Source organism: Andrographis paniculata, unplaced genomic scaffold (genome assembly GCF_009805555.1).
Source record: "Andrographis paniculata isolate CXL003 unplaced genomic scaffold, ASM980555v1 Contig38END, whole genome shotgun sequence".
Taxonomy (NCBI): Eukaryota; Viridiplantae; Streptophyta; class Magnoliopsida; order Lamiales; family Acanthaceae; genus Andrographis; species Andrographis paniculata.
In genome coordinates, this window is record NW_026137571.1 from 3,910,072 (window position 1) to 3,928,811 (window position 18,740).

Here is an 18,740-nt window from a genome sequence, read left to right on the forward strand (position 1 = left end):
AAAAACTGAAGTTCTAAAGGACAAGAATGAGGATACCATTGAGAAAGAAATATAGCAAGCTGCCACTGAAACATCGAACAAGGTAACTTTCGATATACCTACTAATACTAAAACTAATGTTGCATCGTTTCCTTGCAGGTTGGCGAAACCAAAGAAGTATGACAAAAATAAGGAGATGATGGAGATGTTTCGAAAGGTGGACTTGAACATACCCTTATTGGATGCAATCAAGCAAGTTCCGAAGTATGCAAAATTTCTAAAGGATCTTTGTGCAAACAAGAAAAGACTACATGGAGACGAATGCATTATTGCTGGCGAGAGCGTATCTGCCACTTTCCAACGTAAGCTTTCTCCTAAATGTGGAGATCCAGGTATGTTCTCGGTTCCTTGTAAGATAGGTAAGTTGGAGATTAAACGAACAATGTTAGATTTAGGAGCTGCAATTAATGTGATGCCTAAGTCTATTTATAAGTCTTTGAACATTGGGCCTTTAAAAGAAACTGAAATTATTATACAATTAGCCGATAGGACAAATGCTTACCCTGAAGAAATGATTGAAGTTGTCCCAGTGCAAGTTAACAAATTAATATTTTCGGTTGATTTATGTACTTGATATGCATGATGATTATTCTTCAAATCCTGCACCGATTTTACTAGGTAGATCATTTATGTGCACTGCACAAACTAAAAGTGATGTGAACAAGGTACACTTTCTATGGAATTGAATTTGATGGTGAGAAAGTGCAATTTAATATTTCCGAATACTATAAAATACCTTGAAAAATCTAATGTGTTGTGCAATGTGAATGTTATTGACAAAGGTATGCAGAAAGTCTTGGGATTGCATGATAAATCTATTTTGGATATAAAATCGAAGCCCCCTTCGAATCAATTGGAGTTGGAGCCTGCTCACTTAAATAATGATGATGTGAATCTTGTATAAATTTTTTTTTTTTGAGTAATCATCATTTTAAACATGGAGATAAAAGACAAAACTGAAGTGGGTAAGACGATCCGAGGGAGTGTCACCTAATGGCTAATATGGTAACTGCGTCTAGCCAAAGACGTTAAAGAGAGGCGCTTCTTGGGAGGCAACCCAAGTTTTTTAGCTTTATTTCTTTTATTTTCTTTAGTTTTTGTTTTATTTTTTTAAAACATATCCTACTTGAGTTGGATTCTTTTTTTTTTTTTGTAGGGAACTTTTTGGAGAATTTTGAAAACAAAAAAAATAGTCGTCTTTCTTCTTCTTCCTCATTGAGCTATCAATTTTGGTGTTGGCTAAAAGAGACACACAATCAACTTGAAGAAGTTTGCAATCCAAAGCAAAAACATGCAGTCGCACCAATTCTACGGACTCCAGCGAAGTTCCTCTCTTATTTTACTTGTTTTACATTGAGGACAATGTTTGCTTTAGGTGTGGGGAGAGAATAATGCAAATTTTTTGGACAAATTTTTCATTTTGTGCTACTTTTGATGCCTAGAACTTGAGTGATTATGTATGTTGAACTTGCAACAATCGAGTCTTGCATTTTGAAAATGATAAGGGCATTAAGTAACCCATTGAGTCTTTCTTTATCCCCCAGCACAATATATTTCCCCTAGTTAGCCCATTTGAGACTTTTTAGCCTATTTTTCTTCTATATTAAACCGTTTTTTAGCCGCATACCCTTCTTTTGATATTAAGTCTTCTCCAATTTGAACCCTATGTTAGAAAGAATTACCTTAAGTTCACATTGTGATGCACCTTGTTTGTTCGGCAACAGTTAGAAAAGAAGTTTGAATATAAATAAATAATGCATCCATAGTGTTTGCTTCAATGAGAACGGGTAGTGAAAGACGTATATATATTTTTTTTAAAAAAAAAAAGGCCAAAAAAAAAACAAAAAAGGCCCCAAAAAAATAAAAATAAAATAAATCTTGATAAAGTATTATTCATATAATTATGTTATTAAGGTTTGGGTAGTGAATAAAGTAAGGGTTTCCTTGTTTGTGCGAACTATTTTTCACATGCTAGCATCGTGTTCTTATTGTATTTTTTTTTAACATATTTTAGCCTTCGCATATCCTTTTTCCTACCCCTAACCATCAGCCCCGTTACAACCTTTATAAAAAGGTCCCTTTGATTCTTGATGTTAGATTCGAGTATCTTAAGCAAGGAAGATTTGATTCTCATTCAAGCCTATGGGATAATCTTTTGTCCCACTACTTGAGTGTTAGCTGATTATATACACTTATTTCTTTCAGAGAGCATGTGCACATATACTTTATCCTGTGAGGTTGACTTGGCTTGATATGTTGAATTTCCGATTGATTTGGTTGAGTTAGATTTTCTTGTCATGTTGAGTCGCTCACGATTTCTTTTGGCTTGTTTCGAATTTATGCTTGAGAGAAAGCATGATCTAGGTGTGAGGAGATTTGATAGCCATAAGTCGGATGCGTTAAATATTTATATTATTTGCGATATTTGGTTGATTTTGATTAGATTCTACTTGATTTGGGCATATATTTTTTATTTATAATTTGCAGGAGAAAAATAATAAAATTGATATAATTAGGGGGAAAAGAAAACAAAAAGGTCCAAGGTTCAATTGTTACAAAATTAGGGCAAATATAAAGGAAAGAAAGAAGGGAGAGGTGCCACTTTATGCCACTTGCCGAGGAGAGCACCGTGTAGAAGAGTCCCAGAGAGAAACCGTGCAAGGGTGAGAAGGAGAAAGATTCTGCCAAGAAGATTTCAGGTTCTTCCCCTACCAACATCATTCTCAGGCGATGTTTCTCTTTGCTTCCTTTTTCTTTGTTCTTCCTCCTATGGTTAGAGAGTAGTTTACTTTTCTAGTCTAGGAGTGGAAAACAACTTGGTATGGATTTGGGAGATTAGACTTATTTTGATTTATGAGATTTCTTTGGTTCCTAAGTATTTATGTGGTTTCTGATTTCTTTGAGTTATAATCTTTTATTTGGTTGGGTATTGTGGCTAGGTATTTCAATTGGATTAAGGATTAATTGCTATACTAAATTAGGCATCCGTAATTCCGTTTTAATTTGGTTCAAGTAGCAACTAGTGGCAGACACCATTAGGAAATCACGGAATCAATTTTAAACAATTTCACATAGTTAATTGTTAAATTGAATTAGGCTCTTCTAGTTTGCAAGTCGGTTAGGCTAGTAAATTCTTTGTGGTGTCACTAGGGTTCTAGTCTAACTAGGGAAGCAGATGACGGGCATACCTAGACTGTCAAGAAATTAAAAAAGAGTTGGTTATTAGGCTTGTGTCGATAACTATAACCAATTTATTTAGAAACCAATATAATTGAATATTTATCGATGAACAAATCCACTACCCAAATTGTCAATTTTATTCCTAGACTGGAAACTTGTTTTTATTGAATTTATCTTTTAGTAGTAGTGTTTTTAGTTTGTTATTTTATTTTTATCTCCTACTTCCAAAATCCATCATTTTATTATATTTATAAATCAAACAATAAAAAATAAAACTTTTTTAATTCCTTGAGGAGACGACCCTACTTCATCTATACTACGTTATTTTTATTGCAGAAGTAGGTTTATTTTATTTAAATTTTGCAGCGTGTGAAAAATGCCTGCCAGAGAGGAGTTAGTCAAACCCATGAACATGACTAACTCGGGGGTGCAAATCTAAATTTTTCTTTACTTTTTTCTTTCAATTAGGCCAAATTTGCTTTTTCTCTCCTGCATGTCAGAAATAAACAATACGTACATAAATTAGGTAGAATCCAATCAAAATCAATCAAATATCGCATATAATATGAACATTTAACGCATGCGATTTCAAGCTATCAGTTCACATCGGAGCTAGCATGGATAAGGACAAGACATTAAAGCCCCTAAGATCTCCTGAAATCTTGAAGCTAGCCACTTAAGTCGCAAACTCGCATATTAGCTCAAAACTCATCATGAAACACACAAGAAACTCACACTTATTACTAAAAACTATTGTCCTATGAAATCGACGGCCAACACTCGCTGAGAAATGCCTGAATCACTCGCGCAAAATATCAAAAGCACAAGGAGTACAGGGAGAGGAGTTTCAAAAAGTGAAGAACATAATGGACTGACAGATACATAATGTGGCGGCAATAACGCCCCCTAACATCAAGATCAATGGCTCAAAATAAAAACTTAATTTGAACTGCTAAGATTTAACCTTGGTAAGTAATGGACTACACAGGCTAGGCCATAATCTGCCCAAAGGTGAGTAAGTTGGCTTGGAAAAAATAGAAATGCCTCAAAACAAATCACAGGCAGAGCCCAACAAATAATTACACATCTGCAAACTTTGTTTCTTATTAAGTTGTTATTCTTAAGAGGCATCGCCACGTAGGAAGCATTATAGGAATTCTAGGCTTGATTTATGTCCGCACGGTATCCTCACACAACATCTATGGTTCCACTCTTGAATACTTAATTATATATATGTAATAATTAAAAATATAAAGATAAATAGATGCATAATACTATCAAATATGTATATATGTCGTGACAAAATATATTATAATACAAATTTAATATAAGAGAGAGAAAATTGCAACAAATATTCTCCACCTATACCCAATTATAAATTTTGTCATTTATTTATTTCACTGACAAAATATACCCTACATGTAACATGTTTGAAAATTCCCCATTCCTGTCATCCGGCCACGCATCATGATCACACAACAGTTGTTCCAGACACAGCCGGAGGATAAAAATGACAACTTTTGCAAACGTTTAGGATATATTTTTCCAACAAGATAAAAAATGGACAAAAATGGTAATTGAATATATGTAGAGGATATTTTTTAGAATTTTCCCACATAAAAAGATATATTTAACGACTTTGATACTATATTATATCAATTAGTTATGTGTTGTATTAGTTCAATATACATATATATATGCACATAGAAGTATAAATTTTATAGTCCAACTAGTCTCTTTTCTTCTAAACCCTAAACCCTAATCGAGCAAAATGAAAACAACACAAAAACATCAAAACATATGAAGCTCCAGCTGTGGCACACCCTCACAAAAAAAAAAGAATGGTGGATGGTTCACCTCGGCACCAACATAAACAAGAACAACCAAGTTAAGATCCAAAGCTCACGTAAAATCGAAACCCTAGCCACTACAATCGAAAACCCATAAATTTACTCAAAACTCACCATGAAATACACAAGAAACTTACACCTATCACTAAACCATACTCTTCTGTGAATTACACGACAAACATTCACCGATAAATGCCTGAATCAATCACATAAAATATCAAAAGGGTAGGGAGTACAGGGAGACAAATTTTGCAAAGTGAATAACATAATGGATAGAAAAAATATATAATGAGGTGGCAAGGATAAAATATAAAGGACCCCAACATCAAGATCGATTTCATTATACTACCTTAACCCGAAAAACTAAGATTTCATCTTCGTAAGTAGTGGACTTCATGGGCCGGGCCATGATCCAGACAATGAGAAATTGGATTTGGAAATAATACAAATGCCTCATAACATATCACGGGCCAAACCCAACAAATACTTACCTATCTGCAAACCTTGTTTACCCATCCACTGTTACTCTTAAGAGGTGTTGCCACCTAGAAAGCGTACGAGGAATATTGGGCTTGTCTATCACCCAATTGTTGAATTTGGATTCAAATATGTTTATCGAATATATTGTTAAAGTCAATATTTTATTCATTCATATTATTTAAACGATCTAATTAATATAATTAATTATTGATTGATGGACTATATTGTTATGGAATGAAAGTGTAGCTATCCACATATAATATTATTATTTTTGAGACAGGCCAAATTAATAATATTAATTAAGAGCATAATTGTAATTAAAATTATGTTTACCATATTATAAATAGGCTAGAGTTAGGTTCCCGGGATAGAGCGCTGTATAGAGATTTGACTCTCTCTATAGTTTCTACTCCGCACCCGTTGAGGATAGAAAAGAGCCCGACGCTCTGATCTTGGAAGACCAATCCCTTTAATCTTCTAAGATTCGCATATGATTTCATCTTCATGTACGTTTCTACTTTATATTTAAATTTCCAAAATTAGTATAAGAGGCTTGTTGAATTTTTAGATGTTTTCTTGGATTAATTGGCGTTTACTTGGGGTCATATTATGTTTTCTTGTTCTTGGGAAAATTTTGTTGTTGCAATTCTTCTATTTGCAAAATCTTAATCATGTTTTTGACTCGATCCTTTGTCGATAATCTGATTTCCCTTCACCCGAACCAAATCTTCATCTTCAGACGTGTAATTAATTACTTGATTGCTTTAAGTAATTATTAGTTGAAATCACTACCAAAAAAATGACTATTCACCACGGTTACAGGGTTTGTAACAATAGCATCGTAACAAATGGTTGTTTTAGTTACGTTAAAATCCATGACAACATATTTTTACCGCAAGTCAACGTTTCAAGTTCACTAATTACGCAAAATAGTTTGTAACAATTACGAAGATGGTAAACTTTGATCAAAATAACATTAGTTACGATACTTTTCGTAATTATTGCCATTTAATATTTTTTGTGAATTTAAATTGAATAATTAAAAAATGAAAAAAATGGTTAAAATGCTTTCACGCTTTAAAAAAAATGAGGACGTGTGTTTTTAACAACAGGTATAAGTTCCCACACTTAGAGAAATTTAGGGCACATCATTCCCCCTCAATCGATCAATCGTATTCTCTTTCTCCTTGCGCCGACGCAACCATCGCCGTGAAACTGGTGGGATCAAGTATCTACCGCGCTGGCGTCCAGGTAAGGTTTGTAAGTTTTTACTAGTATGATTCGGTGTCGATCCACAGTTTTTTGTCTCTTCGTTTGAAAGGGAAAATCGATTTGGATAGTATTAATATTCAATTTTTTCCTCAGGTTGATACGGAGCATCCACCTTGGGGAGTAGCCTCGGGTATGATACGATTGTTTCCTCATTGTTAAGGTTTTTGTGTGGGGCAAACTATTGAGCCAAATTTCACAATTTCTTATTGGGTAAACAATGTACCTTCACGATATCTTGTGAAACCCTCAGATTTCAAAACTGCTTAGGGCGATTTGAACTATATCTGATTAGTACGAGTGTTCATATTTGAAATCTACATGGGCTGCCCCCTGATTTGCAATTTATATATAATTTTTTATTCTAAACTTTAGTTACAGGCTATTATTAAAATTATTCTTCTTGGCGATTTCATTAATTAGTCTTATACAAGAACAATAGACCATACTATGAGATTAAGAAAATCTTTGCAATATTTCTATTTACATAGGTTATTCTAAATTTGGGTAAGTATGGCATATAGTGTGAGAATGGTTGGATCATTGGCTTTTACTTGAGAGATGCTCAATTGGGGAAATAGGTAGCCTATTAAATTGATGTGAAGATTCATAATAAAGTCATACCATTTAAGTCTCTGGAAGTGAAAATATAAAACAGAGAGTGATTTTGGTTGCTTGTTTATTTATTTAATCAAATTTCAGAAATTTATGTTTGGCTTTTCTTGATAATTTTGGTTTTGATTTTTACAAGATATACAAAAATTAATAATAATAATAATAATAATAATAATAATAATAATAATAATAATAATAATAATAATAATAATATGATATAGTTGCAGTGTATACAAGCGTACTAAAAAAAAAAGAAAAAGAAGAATATGGGTAAACAATGGATTTCAACAATTAACTGAACCTTTTTTTTGGGAATTAATTAAGAGTACCAATACAACCCCTGCTTGGTCTTTACTTGTTTGTATGTAAGAGAGTGTTTTGTTTGTCCGTATGTGTTTTCACCAATTAAAGAAACACAATTCAGATGCATAATTTTTTGTGTATAGTAATTACATTGACTTGTTGTTTCAAACTTTTACTTGTTCTTTTACATTTATTTAAGAAAAAGAGAGTATATATTAGACATAACACATGTACACACTTGATATTATTATTCAACCATTCGAAATTGTAGGCTTTGTTTTACAAATATGATCATATATAAGAGACATCTGATCTGAACTATATCTAATTTTATGTGTATGGAAAGACTGCAAACTATGAATAATTGTTCTTTTATCAATTAAGAGCATTTTCTAGGAAACTTTGACATTGCCAACAATGAGGTAACGGTACTCCGGCGCCGGCAATGAGGTAATGATTTTGATTAACTCCCAAATGTGAATTGGTATGGGTGTTCTCGAAGCCCGATTTGTTCTTTATGAGTTTGTGTGTGAAGAATGATTCATGAATCGATTCACTACGGTTTCGGTGATTTGGTACTTTTCTGTTGAAAAGACTAACTCTACACTTTTTTATTGCTAGGAAATCGTGTTTCAAACAAGATTTACTTGTTGGTTTATTTCATCAATTTTTTGATCTCCTCTATGAGTGGATTCTCAGTTTTCAGTTATTTAGTTTTTTGCTTTGAGTTTGTTGTTTAAGAAGCAATAGGTTGGGAGAATACCTATTCAGTCTCATGGTTTCACATCAACATCTCCTAGCCAAAGGTGTTACCTTATTTTTAGGAGTTTTTGGATTTTTGTTGGTGTTTTATTTCTAGTAGTGTTTTCACTTGTTGCTACTTGTGGGGCTTTAATTTTTTTGGAGTGTTTTGTTATTTACTGGGTACTTTGCCAGTGGTGGTTCTTTTAGAACAGTATACGGTCACGGGGGAGATGTTAATTCAGTGAAGTTTTTTTCTGGATGGACATAGATTTGGGACAGGTTCGGATCAAGGAAGTGTCCGGCTGTTTGATATCAAAACCTGGAACTAGCTTCAAGTATATGAGCAACCAAATGGTAGTGATGAGGTGTCTCATGTAACTTCAATTGCATTTTCCATCTCGGGCCGGCTTCTTTTTGCTGGATATAAAGATGGGGATTGCTATGTATGGAGACACTCTGTTAGCACAAGTACACACAGATAGGCATTCTTGACATACTGTTTTATTATCTTTGAGTGTGTTTGTTTGTTTTTTGTTTATATGTAAATATATTATTAGGAGATGAGACGGGTTTGGTTTACTTTTAATAACACACAGTTTTCAATTTGGGATTTCTTCAAAGTTCACATGATGGTCGGATGAGTTGTGTGGGATTAACTTCTGACTTGATTGGGTTGTGCACAAGAAGTTGGGACACCAATCTTAAGGTTAGTTGTTTGGTTTGTCTTGAATTTTACAATTAAGGATAAGAGAATAGAAGAGAAGAGTAGGAATTTGAGAGATAGATAGATGGTTATAATATGTTTATGTTACTTGTTATTATTGGAAGATTTTGGCGTTTGGAGGGTACCGCAGAGTTATCTGAAAGAGAAGAGAAGAGGGAGAAGGTGAGGTGAGGTGAGGAAATGCTATCTGCCTACCTGCTTGGTGGTTGATTGTTTTAATTGCTATGATACTTCTTGTTCTTCTTGTTGTTGTAATATATGTTATATGTCTTTAACAGACAGACAAAGCAAGGTAACTAGTAAGCAAGCAAGCAAGCTCAGTAGATAAACTTAAAAGTCATAGTGGAAAATAAGTATTCCTAATATAAATGCATTTACATTAGAACCAAAGAATTGTTCAATCAATTAACATACAGTACCATACTTGTTTGTTTGTGGGGAAGGACGATAAGATGAACATGTAGATGTAAATGAAAATGGAAAGAAACTCAGAGAAAATAAAGGATTGGAAGAAGAAAAAGGGAAGAAAATAAATTTGTTTTATGATGAATTTAGAAGTTTCCATATTAAGTTGTCAAGATAGAAGCATGTTTGCTTAATTTTGGAATGGTGCATATCAAGCAAGAAGTTTTTTTTTTTTTTTTCAAATTACGTCATACCAATTTATATCATATTTTACTGTCTCATGTTTTCATTTATTTTTTTTTCTTTTTAGATCACTCCTAATGGATATGCATAGATGCCTCAATGTGCAGTGCTCTATCTGATAGTTTAGCATTTGCATTCATTAGTTTCAATATTTTAGTTTAGTTTGTTTATAGTTTTGCAACATGTTTGTTTTTCTAATGTGGGTTCTAACAGTTAGGTGTTATGTATTTGTTTTGTTTTATATTAAATTCTTCACCAATATTTATGTTTCATAATCAATTTTTCTCTTAGGTTGGACGTGAGAGGCATTCAACCTTATGTCTTATGCAAAAATTTGTAAACTTGAAGGAAATGGGAACTAAATTGCAGATTATATCTGCATGTGTTGTTGATCACTTAAATGGCTTTATTTTTTTGTTGAAGCTGATAGACAACATGATATCTATGAAGTGATTTTCTTGCCCTTGTTTGAGTATCTGATTATTATATCTAGTTAAAGTAATTGTGTTTGAACACTCTATCTACATTTGAGGCTTTTTGTTAGATGCATGCATAAACAGTTTCTTGTGGGTGTATTATATGTATCATATATCTACTTGAATTCTTAGTAATGTTAGGAACTATCTAAAAATTTTGAATCTGCAGGCATATGAAGGGATTGGGACTGTATATTCCAGTAAAGTGATGAAGGTTCTGACTAATGAAATTTCTCGTTTTCAATCGGTAAGAAACAAAACGGTTGGAATTTCTAAGGGCATGTTGGCCCGATCTTGAGTGGAAGGTATAAACGTGATTTTGCATAGGTAGGAAACTATCTGCTAACATTGAGAAATTTCATTGGTATTTCTGGAAAACAATTTACTATCTTTTTGAATTTAACCAATATAAGCCAGGTAGTATATGTCAATGAAGTTCGGAAGAAAGTAACTATGAAATTGATTCCAAGGATTTGATTTAAAAGCAATGGATGAAAAAATTGTAAGAATATTCACTTCTTATTGTTTTCAGGTGTTGTGAGATGTCTGCCATTCCTTTTTGATGCAAATGCCTATAGATGTAGAAGTGTAAACACCTGCACGGGCCTGCACAAACACACATGTTAATATTCATTTGTAGAGCTGTTTGGTAGTTTAGTATTGTTATATGATTTATTGTTATTATGTTTTAGTGGTCACCCCGAAGTTATGTTTTGGTTTTAGTTGTTGGTATATGCTTATTTAAGATAGGATCTAGACAATAATTTGATGGAAATTTTTGGTTGTAGTACAAATTTCTATATCTCACTTTTCAGAACCATGCTATCGGTTAGAATTGGTTTAATGTAATTTGTGTAGTTTCAAATTGGTTGAAATAGGTTTAATTAATTTTTTTAATTTCGGATTGGTTGAAATAAGTTTAATTTAATTTATTTAATTTCGAATTGGTTGAAATAGGTTTTTTGTAATTTATATAGTTTCGGATTGATTGAATTACTTTAATGTATTCCATGTCGATCCAAATGAAGAGACATACAAGGATTTGCAGATTTTTAGTTCGATTTGTATTTTTTGTTATTATCTAATTGATTTGGAACTTAGTTTAATGTATTTTTGTTATTATCTTAGCATTTCAATGCAACTTGTTTTTAGCCTTTGATACTTCCTTTTTTTTTGTGTTTTTCAAAACATCTATTTAATAATTTGAAATTTAGACTGATATACTATTATGATTTCAGTGCAGCTTCTTCATTGACCTGGTTCTTGGATACTTTTGCCAGGGATTCAATTCCACTTTACTCTCCTTCTGTTGGTAATTGCAGCTCATGCGCCACCCCTGAAGCATATCAATCGATTCCTTAATGTTCTGCCCCCGTTTGCCTTATGGATTGGATGCCGTAGATGTGTTTGGATGGTAGGTTGTTACGGCTATGTGTAATACCTATGGAATAGATGCATAAACATTTGGAATTATCTTTTGTGTGGTGAGAATTGTTGCAATGGATTGATGGATTTCCCCACTTGCTTATTACTAGGTTGGATGTTTAAAATGCTTGCATTTTGCGGAACATAATGTCGAAGTGAAGATGTTGCTAGGCTTGTTTGATGGGTTACTTTATTTTGTTGTTTGGCGGTGGACATCGTCTAGTAAATATTGCTATGTTAATATCCTATGTTGGGATTCCCTTATAGTGTTTATTGTTTGCAATTATGGCCAATCGTAATTTTTATAGCATGGTTGTATACAAAATTTCCTTTGGTGTAAGAAAGATCACAGTAGGTTAATTTTTTATGCACAATTTCAATTGTAACACAACTACTCTTTTTTATGAGACGCTATTTTTTCATAACAAAAGAAAGAAATGACGTAACAAAATATTGTTTTGGATATTTGTTGTTACGACCGGTTCTGTGACCATAAGAATGGATAGTTTTGTTAAGGATTCAATGACATAACAAAAAAATCAAATGACGTAACAAAAAGTGGTTTTTGGACATAACAAATATGAAGGGATAATTTTGTTACGCCGGTTTCGTGACCATAAAAAAATATATTATTTATTACGGCTTCAATGACGTAACAAAAAATCGTAACAAAAAACGTACTCTGACAAGCGGTCATAGTAAATTTTTTGGTAATGCGAGAAACTTTTGTAACAAATATCGTGACTAAAAGTCCTTGCACACGCGTGGGAAGCTCGACTTTTTATTACGAGAGAATATTCGTAACAAATATCGTAACAAAAACCTTGCCATAAGGAACGTTGACCGAGAGTAGTAGTTACAAAAATGTGCGTGGCAAAAAACATTCGTTATGCGAGTACATATCACAGATAAAAGTCATCACTAGGGTATAACAAATACGCAAATTACATAAAAATTGACTTTTCGTTACGAATTTTCAGCCGTAACTGTTTTTTGGTAGTGAATATTCAGCCTAAGTTAGGGTTTGTTTGTGCGGATAGGATATATACATATATATTGGTAAGTGTCTTTCCTCGGTATCAGTAGATGTATTTGTTTGTTATTGTAATAATTCATTTGTAACCATTACTCTTTAATAGAATTTATGGAATTATATATATATGCATATGATATAACAACAAGCTATAGTTCCACTCCATGTGTTTGACTAGTTTATTTTAGTAAAATAATTTAATATGCATGATTATTTATTTATTTGTCCATTTATTGGAATAAATTTATGAAATTATGTATATATGTATATTTTCATAAATTTATTATTTGTTTCGATGCAAATTCTATTTGTATTGGAAACGCTTTAATAATATACTTGTTGCGTTTTGATGGTGAATATCAAGTATTTGAAGTTATCAAAGTTATCTCTCTTATATGAAATTTTTATTTGATGATGTAAGTGTTTATATATGTATTTTAATTCATATGATTATTTTTCGGTACAAAAACAGTCGATAATTGACAAAATAAAATATACATCTACGATAATATGTATGGGACGATTATATGTATTTGTGACACCCCGGCCGGCAAGCCGAACCGGGCATGTCGGGATCGTAGACTAGCCCCATAGGTCAACACGAGTCCTTCTAGGACGCTTCTGTGCCCAATAGGGCAAGCACGCTTAACTATAGAGTTTATTCAATAGGGCTTCCGAAAAAGAATGTGCACATTGTTGACATTAGTAGTCTATTCAATCCATTTAATTACTATTTAATATCGGATGGCCTGAGACCGGCTCACCCACGGGAGGTGGCCTAGCACCGGCTCAACTCCGGGGATATTACAGTATTTAACTTATATGAATAGTGAGTCAGTCAAAATAGTGATTCATTGTTTGACATTACTTATTGTCCATATATGATTATTGCAATAAGATGGCTATTTGCAGTTAATGTTATTGATCCAAAGATTAATCATTAATGGTGCGTTTAGTGTCTTGAGATGAGATTGCATTATTTTATTTTGAGTTTCATTATGCTATGTTAGTACTTATGTGTATACTTATTCATTGTTATCTTCAAGATCAAATCTTATGGTATCTTCTAACTATTCGGTCCCGATACTATCTGGGGATAATTTTTAGCACTGAAAATAATCAATATTAATTTATTTGGGTTGTATGAATCTTGACTTGTCATTAAGAATAGACCAATCAACTCCTACGACAGAAAGCACTGCAGATGAAAAGCGGTTGTTAAGAAGTGGGATAGGTCTAATCGCCTTAGACTCTTGATCATAAAGAAAAGCATTCAAGAAATCTTTCGGGATACGATATCTTATGATATCATTACTGCCAATAAGTTCCTTTTCAAAATTAAGAAATGCTTTAACAAAAACGATAAGGCGGAAATGAGTATTCTTCTCAAGAGTCTCATTACCATGAGCTATAACGGCAAAGGAAAAACAAGGGAATACATCCTGAACATGTCTAATACTGCTTCTAAAATTAGAATACTTAAGTTAGACCTTTCGGTGCAAATGTTAGTCCTATTGGTTTTGCTCTCACTTCCTACTCGATACGATTAGTTCAAAGTCAGTTATAACTGTCAAAAGAAGACATAGACTCTTAATGAGCTCATCTCTCACTGTGTTGAGGAGGAAGAAATGATGAAATAAGACTGATGAGATACAAATGGTTGGTACCTCGAAGGATGCAGACGGCAAGAAGAGAAAATATAAGGCCGTTAAGGTTGAGATTCCTAAGGCTCATGTTCTAGCTCCATTTCATCGGGCTCGTCCTGAGAAGACTTGTTTCTATTGCAAGAAAAATGGGCATGAGAAGAAGAATTTTACTAAGTTTCACTATTGGCGTGTGAAGAAGGGTATGTTTCTTACTTTGGTTTGTTCTGAGGTTAATTTAGCTTCAATACCTCGAAACACTTGGTGGTTAGACTTTGGATCAACTACCAACATCCGTGTTTTAGTGCAGGGTTGCATGAGCTACCGAAACCCAATTGGTGCTGGAAGATGTATTTACGTTGAAAATGGGGATTCAGTAGATGTGCACGTCATGAGAATTTTCAAGTTGTTATTAAGTATTGGACATTTTCTTGAATTTTGAGACACTTTTATAGTAACGTCAGTTAGATGGAACTTGGTTTCCGTTTCTTATTTGGACAAATTTAGTTATCATTGTTCTTTTGGAAACAATAAAGTTGAATTGTCTTTGAATTCATGTTTGGTTGGTTTTAGACTTTTATGGTGAATGACAATTTATTTTATTCTTAAGAAGCGTTTCCACCCAAGAGGCCTTAGGGGAATACTTGGTTTGTCAATCTCCCATTATTGACAACTATCTTGATTTATAACGGTGGGATCCCAGCACGGCATCCCCGTATGACATCGCTGGTTTCCACTCTCGAATATTAAAATATGGATATATATACGTAAAATAAAAAAATAAAAAAATAGATAAATGATACAATCAAATATTATATTTGTGTTGTGACAAAATATATTATAAAAATAATTTTAGTATAAAAAGATATATTTAATGACTTTGACACTATTATATCAATTAGTTTTGAGGTGTATTGGTGTCAGTACACATATAACTTTCCTTCGAGAGATGCACATTCAGGACCGGAGCACGGGGCAACCATGCGTTATAACGGAAGGAGAAGTGGAGTTGGAGGAAAATGCTCTCTAACATAATTTCATTCTAGTGGACTCGGGACTCATAAGGAAAACCTTTCCTCGTCAATGCTGGAACCTAAGTACTTCTGGTTTACGGAAAGGTACCTTTGAAGATAGTACAATGAGATATAAAACATAACATTTCCAATGGTTTGTTTAAGAAACTATAGATACCTTTCAAGTTGGAGCAAGGAAAAAAATTGCTTGCCTATTGGTGAAATATAATACCTACTAAAAGATTGATTATTAGAATGTATTCTAGGAAAATTATCATAAGGAAACTGAATGAATTGGATATTGTTGTGTTTATAGGTTGGAAAATGCAAAACATTAAATAAACAAACAAGATTTAACATAAAACACTTGTATTGAATCAAGCCAAAGAAAAAGAGCAAACAACCATCAAAATGTATGAAGTGCCATGCCTGTCACATACTTATGAACAAAAGGGGACTGTGGATAGTTTAAACCGGCACCAGCACAACCGAGAACAACCAAGTGAAGCCCTAATGCTCAACTAAAATCTAAACCCTAGCCACTTCAATCGAAAACTCACATATTCCCTCAAAACACAATGTGAAACACACAAGAAACTAACACCTATCACTAAACAAAAGTCGCCTATGTCTTTGACGGCCAACACTTGTCGAAAATGCCTGAATCGCTCACACAGAATATCCAAAGGGAAAGGAGTTCAAGCAGAGAAATTTTAGAAAGTGTAAAATATAATGAGGCTGCAAAAATGAAATGTAATGCACCCTAACAAGAAGATTGGCAGCTAACTATACAACCCTAATTCGAACGGCTAAACTCTCATCTTGGTAAGTAATGAAGTTTATGGGCTGAGCCATAATCCAAGAAAAAGTGAGCAATTGAGCTCAAAGTAACACAAATGTCTCATAACAAATAACAGGCCAAACCAAAAAAATACTTGCCCTTCTGTAAACTTTGTTCCTTCAGTTGTTATTCCTTAGTGGCGTCACCACCCATGAGCTGTTTGGGTAATATTGGGCTTTTAATTGCCCATTGTGGATATCCATCTTAATATATGTCGGTGGGATCTGCTCAAGGCATCCACGCACGATATCTCTAGTTTCCACTCTTAAATATTTAAAGATATGCCTATGTAGTAATTACAATAATAATTAAATAGATGCACAATATTATTAAATATTGTATATATGCTGTGAAAAAATATATTATAAAAAAATTTTAGTATTAAAAAGATATATTTAATGACTTTGATACAACATTACATAACTTAGTTTTGAGTTGTATTATATCAAGATATTCATTTTCATTAATATCGGTGGGATCCGCGCATAGCATCCTCACACGATATTTCTAGTTTCCACTCTTTAGTATTTAAATATACATATGCCTATTTAATAATTACAAAAATAAATAAATAGATGCACGGTAATATCAACCATTGTATATATGTTGTGACAAAATAGATTATAAAACAAAATCGGTGTTTGAAAGATATATATAATGACTTTCATACAATATTATATCAATTCATTTTAAGTTGTATTGGTTTCAGTATAAGTATATGCGCATTAAAGTTTACAATTTACTATCAAATTAGTTTGGTTTCTTCCATGTCATATAGTATGCAATAAATTAATTTGTTATAGTAATGTTCATTATTTAATGGCTTGACATCCCTCATTGGACTTGAAAAATTCTAATACTCCCCGTACATTGAACAACTTTCTTGTTCGAAACACATATTTTGGATTGGAGCTAGGTGTCATGGTTGGGCTTTGGAGGACTTTTGGTGTTTTTTCATACTTAGAACCTTCAAGTATGCGAGAGATTTCACTCAAACTTGGAAGAAGGTTCTAGAACTTGGAATATTCTGGAATCATTCCGTAAGGTGATGGAATTTGGTGAACACTTTGGGAACATCTTAGAAGTCATTAGAATATTCTAGATCTTTGTACGTAGAGCATTTGTAGTTGTACATTCTCGAATAGTCTAAGATAGTGTGTTGGAGATGTTTTCGCATTTTAGTGCTCCTTGATAGGTTTGAGCAGGAGGGAGGAACTGGCGACAACTTTGAACACTGTGATGAATTTCTAAAGTGACTATTTCACCCTTCGAAACCTAATGAAATTTGGGGGTAAAAGTTGATAATACAAAATGAGTTCCACATACCAAAAATTTTCACAAACTAAATGTTGTAGATAGTTCCAAGCCAGAATGAACTAATTCAAAATTAATCTGCAACTCATAACCAACTGCGATATTGCCGAATCCTGATAAATAAAAACACACAGAGTTTTTTTTTTTTTTTTTTTTTTTTATTTTTTAGGATGCGTATGAAAGGAGATTGAAGATGTTTCAGATTTTACTTCTCCTGGACGGGGTTGAGCACAGAACGAAGAACCGGGGACAACTTTTAACGCTGTCAGACATTTCATAAAATTATAGTTTCACCATTTTAATGAAATTTGGGAGTAGAAATGGAAAAATGATACAATTTACTTAATATTGAAATGTACTTATGACTGTATAAATCTAATTATATGAATAGTAAGTATTTTTCCACAAAAGTCATTACACTAATTTATTATCCTGTACAACTTGTTTTTAATAAATAGTTTTAAAGGTAATTTTGTTTATATTTACAAAGTTACATTTGAAATTTTTAGTTGATTATATATATATAACTTTATTTTGAAGTATATTGAAATTCAAATCCAATATTTGAATATTATTAACTTTTACTTGAAAAGACATTCTTATAATACCATATTATGAATATGCACTGTAGATTGTTTTAAATTGGATGAAAATAAAAAAGGGAAAAACATATTACAATATAGAGCACATGTGATTTTGTATATGGTCCAAATTATGTGCGCAAAAAAGATGTTTAAACATTTATTTACGATAATCCTTATATGCAGAAATATAAGTCAAAATAAAGGAGATGCAAAAGCAGTTTGGTATTTAAGGGGAAAAAAATTGTATAAATAATGCTACTTTTAAAGCTTGATAGTCTCCTAGTTTTTCATATACACAACCAATATGTGAAAATTTTAAACTGTAATTGCCACATTATTGAAAAGGAATTGCAAATGTGACAAACTTAATAAGAAAAATACATTATAATGAGATTTATAGTCATATATAACGATATTGCCCTTGAAGATTTTAAAGGCTTAGATATATGATGATAGTCACTTATAAACACTTTTATTTTATTGTAATCTTGAATTTATTATCATCACAAAATAGAACACATTTTAAACTTTGATTTAAATTATAAAATGTTAGCATTAG

General features: G+C 32.6%; 1 long non-coding RNA gene across 7 annotated transcripts; it reads left to right on the forward strand.

The window, feature by feature from the left end:
• Positions 1-6,691: 6,691 nt before the first annotated feature.
• On the forward strand, positions 6,692-12,063 carry LOC127250987 (uncharacterized). 7 transcript variants are annotated; one of them, XR_007838815.1, is made up of 8 exons: positions 6,692-6,800; positions 6,915-6,951; positions 8,133-8,186; positions 8,749-9,186; positions 9,309-9,376; positions 10,498-10,575; positions 11,567-11,742; positions 11,864-12,063. It is a non-coding gene; the product is annotated as an uncharacterized LOC127250987 (long non-coding RNA). The 7 variants fall into 7 exon arrangements; XR_007838818.1 differs by having other exon boundaries at positions 8,749-8,948; positions 9,077-9,186; positions 11,567-12,063; XR_007838819.1 differs by having other exon boundaries at positions 8,749-8,948; positions 9,102-9,186; positions 11,567-12,063.
• The last annotated feature ends 6,677 nt before the right edge of the window (positions 12,064-18,740 follow it).